This window comes from Rattus norvegicus, chromosome 8 (genome assembly GCF_021556685.1).
Source record: "Rattus norvegicus strain SHRSP/BbbUtx chromosome 8, alternate assembly SHRSP_T2T, whole genome shotgun sequence".
NCBI classification, from domain to species: domain Eukaryota; kingdom Metazoa; phylum Chordata; class Mammalia; order Rodentia; family Muridae; genus Rattus; species Rattus norvegicus.
Genome location: NC_141541.1, coordinates 96,979,466 through 96,985,825, shown reverse-complemented (window position 1 = coordinate 96,985,825; position 6,360 = coordinate 96,979,466). Strand labels below are relative to the sequence as shown.

Here is a 6,360-nt window from a genome sequence, read left to right as displayed (position 1 = left end):
GGGACCAGCTCATTGGCAACCCCCTCAACCAGGGCCAGCTCTACTCTGCTGCCCAGGCAAGGTGGAGGCCCTGCTCTCTGGAGTGTTGCACTTGGTGAAGGACAGGGCCAGTTCTCCCACTCTTAATGTGCCCAAATCCAGCTCTCCTGACTGCCAAGGTGATGAGGGATGAGGGTGGGGAGGAGGGCATCTTTCCTTTGTCCCTGCCACTGCACAGAAGACAAGTGGCAGGGCGAGATCTCCTGTGCTCACACCATTGGAACAGCTCACCTGCACTCTCCTATGTCCAGGGCCAGCTCTCCTGGGCTGCCCAGTACAGACGCAGGCCCTATTTTCCCCAGTGAGGGCTCCAACAGGTGAGAGGCAAGGACAGCTGTCTGGCCCTGATGATCTTGGTGCCAGCTCTACTGCCCACTGTAGGTGACAAGGAATGGGGGTGGGAATTTCTCCTTCACTCATGTCACCACATGACAGACAAGTAGCAGGGGCAGCTCTCCCATGCTCACACCTTCAGGGCTAGATGGCCTCTATCCCTGCCACCAGGATCACCTCTCTTATGCTGCTCAGTTGAGATGCAAGACCTGCTCTCCTGAGTGCTGCAGCTGGTGAGGGGCAGGGCCAGCTTTCCTGCTTTCATGACCTCAGAACCAGGTCTCCTGACTGTCATAGTGGGGAGGGGAGAGGAGAGGATGGTGTCTCTCCCTTGTTCATGCCACTTCATGGGAGATGAGTGGCATGCTCCCAGGGCCAGCCCACCTACAACACCCATAATGTGTGGGACACGCTCTTCTGAGTACTGTAGCTGGCTAGGCGTTAGATCAGCTCTCCTGCTCTGACATCCCCATAGCAAGCACTCCCATGATGCTCAGGCAAGGGGTGGGGCCATTCTGCATGGCCCTCAGACATCGACATTTCCCCAGGCAGCAGCCCAGACCAAGGATGTCTGCCCCTGTTGCTGTAGGACCACAGACCCAGGTGTGGCCCCTGGTGGCAGCACAGGCTAGGACCCCACCATGGTCCAAGGTGTTATCACTGACTACTCACATCAGGCTGTTTCTCACTACCCTTGCATCTCCAGTTCTGCCTTTCTTCATCATGCCCACCTCCTTCTTTTCCATTTCTCTATAACTTGTTCTTCTTAGTGGCACCCATGGTCTCTGAGTGTCTAGGGTTGTCTCATGAGTGCTATGCCCCGCTTGAGAATTATGGCACTGGGCAGGGGTCATCTCAGGCATTGTCTGCTCCCCTTCCCCATCCCCCAGGCCTGCTCAGCTCTGGGATGGTGGTCCTCTCAGTCTAGCTCCCTGTCTGGACCTCATGGCACCAGTCTGGTGGTCATCTCAGGCTTGATCCTCTCCCAGGCCTACTTGAGTGGCCAATGCGAGGGTCATCTGTGTTAGGCTCACTCCTACCCAGCCTGAGGTCAGTCTTCTAGTCTCTAGTTCACACTCTGCCCTGGAAGCCCATCTGGGTCTGCAAAGTGCTGGGCCGGTGGCTGTCTCAGGCTCATTTCTATTCAGGGTGTGTTAGGCTACTAATCATCTGATGTTCACAGGTCAGAACACTGAGTATAAACTAGTCACTCTCTGCCACCTACTGATGCACATGTGACACAATGGCCTCGCCTGCAATGCTTCTAGGGGCAGTACATCTTTTTCTTCTCTCCAGCGAAGGCAAGAACATTCTATTTCAGTCTTGGTGTGTGTTGTTTGCAGAGGAAATCTTGTTTCTTTTGTTGGAGTCCCCATGGAAGTCAAAAACCCTTTAGTTGGGCCTGATTGTGAAGATGAGCCTTCAGGAACACCCACCACCTTTGCTGTCCTTCTGATGGCAGAGGGTGGGGCTCTGTGATGCTCCCCAGTTAGTGTATCTACGTGGGTTCTTCAGGTGCAGAGGTGAGCCCTGCATTAATGTGGTGCTGTAGCTAGAAGAGCACAAAGCAGAATGCTGACACACGAGAAACGAAGTCACTGTTTCACTTTACTCCGTTTGCTGTTCATGTGTCAGGCATCATCAGGCTCCAAGGTCCAGTTCATAGACACACTCGATGTGCCTCAGGAGACAGACTCCACTCATAACTCAGAAGGAGACTTGAGTGGTAAGGCTGTTAGAGCATCTGTACAATCAGAATATCTAAGTCTGGCATCCTCACTTGACAATGTCATTGTGCATGCCAAATGCTTGTGAAATATGGTGTCCTATGTATGAGCAATTTGTTGAGGAATGGCTATTAGTGTTATTATGTAGAAATAAAGATAAAAGCTTGGGATGGAGTGACATTGTTGTGTACCACTAAGTGTGGGACTCTTAAGAATGGATGTTTCCCAAGGGGGCTTCCATCCCCAAAAGAGGAGAAGGGGGAGGGTTAATGGGGGGAGGGATTTGTAAGGATGGGATTGGGAGGGGAGGAGGGATGGGGGCCATGGTCAGAATGTAAAGTGAATAAATAAATAAATTTAAAAAAGAAATCATATAAAAGGGTTATAGGAGAGGATTTGAAATGAGGAAAGTGAAGGGATGATATAATTTTATTATAACCCCCAAAACAAAAGAAAAATATAAGAATTATACGAGATATAATCCACCAAAATGATTTTTTCTGGTTTATCATTCATTTTCTTTATTATTTTGCTTCAGAAATTTATCATGAAGCTTTGGTAAACTTTATCAAATTCCTTTTTTTTCTTTTCTTTTCTTTTTTTTATTAACTTGAGTATTTCTTATATACATTTCGAGTGTTATTCCCTTTCCCGGTTTCCGGGCAAACATCCCCCTCCCCCCTCCCCTTCCTTATGGGTGTTCCCCTCCCAACCCTCCCCCCATTGCCGCCCTCCCCCCATAGACTAGTTCACTGGGGGTTCAGTCTTAGCAGGACCCAGGGCTTCCCCTTCCACTGGTGCTCTTACTAGGATATTCATTGCTACCTATGGGGTCAGAGTCCAGGGTCAGTCCATGTATAGTCTTTAGGTAGTGGCTTAGTCCCTGGAAGCTCTGGTTGCTTGGCATTGTTGTACCTATGGGGTCTCGAGCCCCTTCAAGCTCTTCCAGTTCTTTCTCTGATTCCTTCAACGGGGGACCTATTCTCAGTTCAGTGGTTTGCTGCTGGCATTCGCCTCTGTATTTGCTGTATTCTGGCTGTGTCTCTCAGGAGCGATCTACATCCGGCTCCTGTCGGTCTGCACTTCTTTGCTTCATCCATCTTGTCTAATTGGGTGGCTGTATATGTATGGGCCAAATGTGGGGCAGGCTCTGAATGGGTGTTCCTTCAGTCTCTGTTTTAATCTTTGCCTCTCCCTTCCCTGCCAAGGGTATTCTTTTTCCTCATTTAAAGAAGGAGTGAAGCATTCACATTTTGATCATCTGTCTTGAGTTTCGTTTGTTCTAGGGATCTAGGGTAATTCAAGCATTTGGGCTAATACCACTTATCAATGAGTGCATACCATGTATGTCTTTCTGTGATTGGGTTAGCTCACTCAGGATGATATTTTCCAGTTCCAACCATTTGCCTACGAATTTCATAAACTTGTTGTTTTTGATAGCTGAGTAATATTCCATTGTGTAGATGTACCACATTTTCTGTATCCATTCCTCTGTTGAAGGGCATCTGGGTTCTTTCCATTTTCTGGCTATTATAAATAAGGCTGCGATGAACATAGTGGAGCACGTGTCTCATTTATATGTTGAGGCATCTTTTGGGTATATGCCCAAGAGAGGTATAGCTGGATCCTCAGGCAGTTCAATGTCCAATTTTCTGAGGAACCTCCAGACTGATTTCCAGAATGGTTTTACCAGTCTGCAATCCCACCAACAATGGAGGAGTGTTCCTCTTTCTCCACATCCTCACCAGCATCTGCTGTCACCTGAGTTTTTGATCTTAGCCAATCGCACTGGTGTGAGGTGAAATCTCAGGGTTGTTTTGATTTGCATTTCCCTTATGACTAAAGATGTTGAACATTTCTTTAGGTGTTTCTCAGCCATTCGGCATTCCTCAGCTGTGAATTCTTTGTTTAGCTCTGAATCCCATTTTTTAATAGGGTTATTTGTTTCCCTGCGGTCTAACTTCTTGAGTTCTTTGTATATTTTGGATATAAGGCCTCTATCTGTTGTAGGATTGGTAAAGATCTTTTCCCAATCTGTTGGTTGCCGTTTTGTCCTAACCACAGTGTCCTTTGCCTTACAGAAGCTTTGCAGTTTTATGAGATCCCATTTGTCGATTCTTGATCTTAGAGCATAAGCCATTGGTGTTTTGTTCAGGAAATTTTTTCCAGTGCCCATGTGTTCCAGATGCTTCCCTAGTTTTTCTTCTATTAGTTTGAGTGTGTCTGGTTTGATGTGGAGGTCCTTGATCCACTTGGACTTAAGCTTTGTACAGGGTGATAAGCATGGATCGATCTGCATTCTTCTACATGTTGCCCTCCAGTTGAACCATCACCATTTGCTGAAAATGCTATCTTTTTTTCCATTGGATGGTTTTGGCTCCTTTGTCAAAAATCAAGTGACCATAGGTGTGTGGGTTCATTTCTGGGTCTTCAATTCTATTCCATTGGTCTATCTGTCTGTCTCTGTACCAATACCATGCAGTTTTTATCACTATTGCTCTGTAATACTGCTTGAGTTCAGGGATAGTGATTCCCCCTGAAGTCCTTTTATTGTTGAGGATAGCTTTAGCTATCCTGGATTTTTTGTTATTCCAGATGAATTTGCAAATTGTTCTGTCTAACTCTTTGAAGAATTGGATTGGTATTTTGATGGGGATTGCATTGAATCTGTAGATTGCTTTTGGTAAAATGGCCATTTTTACTATATTAATCCTGCCAATCCATGAGCATGGGAGATCTTTCCCATCTTCTGAGGTCTTCTTCAATTTCTTTCCTCAGTGTCTTGAAGTTCTTATTGTACAGATCTTTTACTTGCTTGGTTAAAGTCACACCGAGGTACTTTATATTATTTGGGTCTATTATGAAGGGTGTCGTTTCCCTAATTTCTTTCTCGGCTTGTTTCTCTTTTGTATAGAGGAAGGCAACTGATTTATTTGAGTTAATTTTATACCCAGCCACTTTGCTGAAGTTGTTTATCAGCTTTAGTAGTTCTCTGGTGGAACTTTTGGGATCACTTAAATATACTATCATGTCATCTGCAAATAGTGATATTTTGACCTCTTCTTTTCCGATCTGTATCCCTTTGATCTCCTTTTGTTGTCTGATTGCTCTGGCTAGAACTTCAAGAACTATATTGAATAAGTAGGGAGAGAGTGGGCAGCCTTGTCTAGTCCCTGATTTTAGTGGGATTGCTTCAAGTTTCTCTCCATTTAGTTTAATGTTAGCAACTGGTTTGCTGTATATGGCTTTTACTATGTTTAGGTATGGGCCTTGAATTCCTATTCTTTCCAGGACTTTTATCATGAAGGGGTGTTGAATTTTGTCAAATGCTTTCTCAGCATCTAATGAAATGATCATGTGGTTCTGTTCTTTCAGTTTGTTTACATAATGGATCACGTTGATGGTTTTCCGTATATTAAACCATCCCTGCATGCCTGGGATGAAGCCTACTTGATCATGGTGGATGATTGTTTTGATGTGCTCTTGAATTCGGTTTGCCAGAATTTTATTGAGTATTTTTGCGTCGATATTCATAAGGGAAATTGGTCTGAAGTTCTCTTTCTTTGTTGTGTCTTTGTGTGGTTTAGGTATAAGAGTAATTCGTAATTGGCTTCGTAGAAGGAATTCGGTAGGGCTCCATCTGTTTCAATTTTGTGGAATAGTTTGGATAATATTGGTATGAGGTCTTCTATGAAGGTTTGATAGAATTCTGCACTAAACCCGTCTGGACCTGGGCTCTTTTTGGTTGGGAGACCTTTAATGACTGCTTCTATTTCCTTAGGAGTTATGGGGTTGTTTAACTGGTTTATCTGTTCCTGATTTAACTTCGATACCTGGTATCTGTCTAGGAAATTGTCCATTTCCTGAAGATTTTCAAATTTTGTTGAATATAGGTTTTTATAGTAAGATCTGATGATTTTTTGAATTTCCTCTGAATCTGTAGTTATGTCTCCCTTTTCATTCCTGATTTTGTTAATTTGGACGCACTCTCTGTGTCCTCTCGTTAGTCTGGCTAAGGGTTTATCTATCTTGTTGATTTTCTCAAAGAACCAACTTTTGGTTCTGTTGATTCTTTCTATGGTCCTTTTTGTTTCTACTTGGTTGATTTCAGCTCTGAGTTTGATTATTTCCTGCCTTCTACTCCTCCTGGGTGTATTTGCTTCTTTTTGTTCTAGAGCTTTTAGGTGTGCTGTCAAGCTGCTGACATATGCTCTTTCCTGTTTCTTTCTGCAGGCACTCAGCGCTATGAGTTTTCCTCTTA

At 44.6% G+C, this 6,360-nt stretch overlaps 1 pseudogene; it reads right to left on the bottom strand.

Moving 5' to 3' along the window:
* Window positions 1–1,522: 1,522 nt before the first annotated feature.
* On the bottom strand, window positions 1,523–1,647 carry LOC120094507 (small nucleolar RNA SNORA17; annotated as a pseudogene).
* Window positions 1,648–6,360: the final 4,713 nt, after the last annotated feature.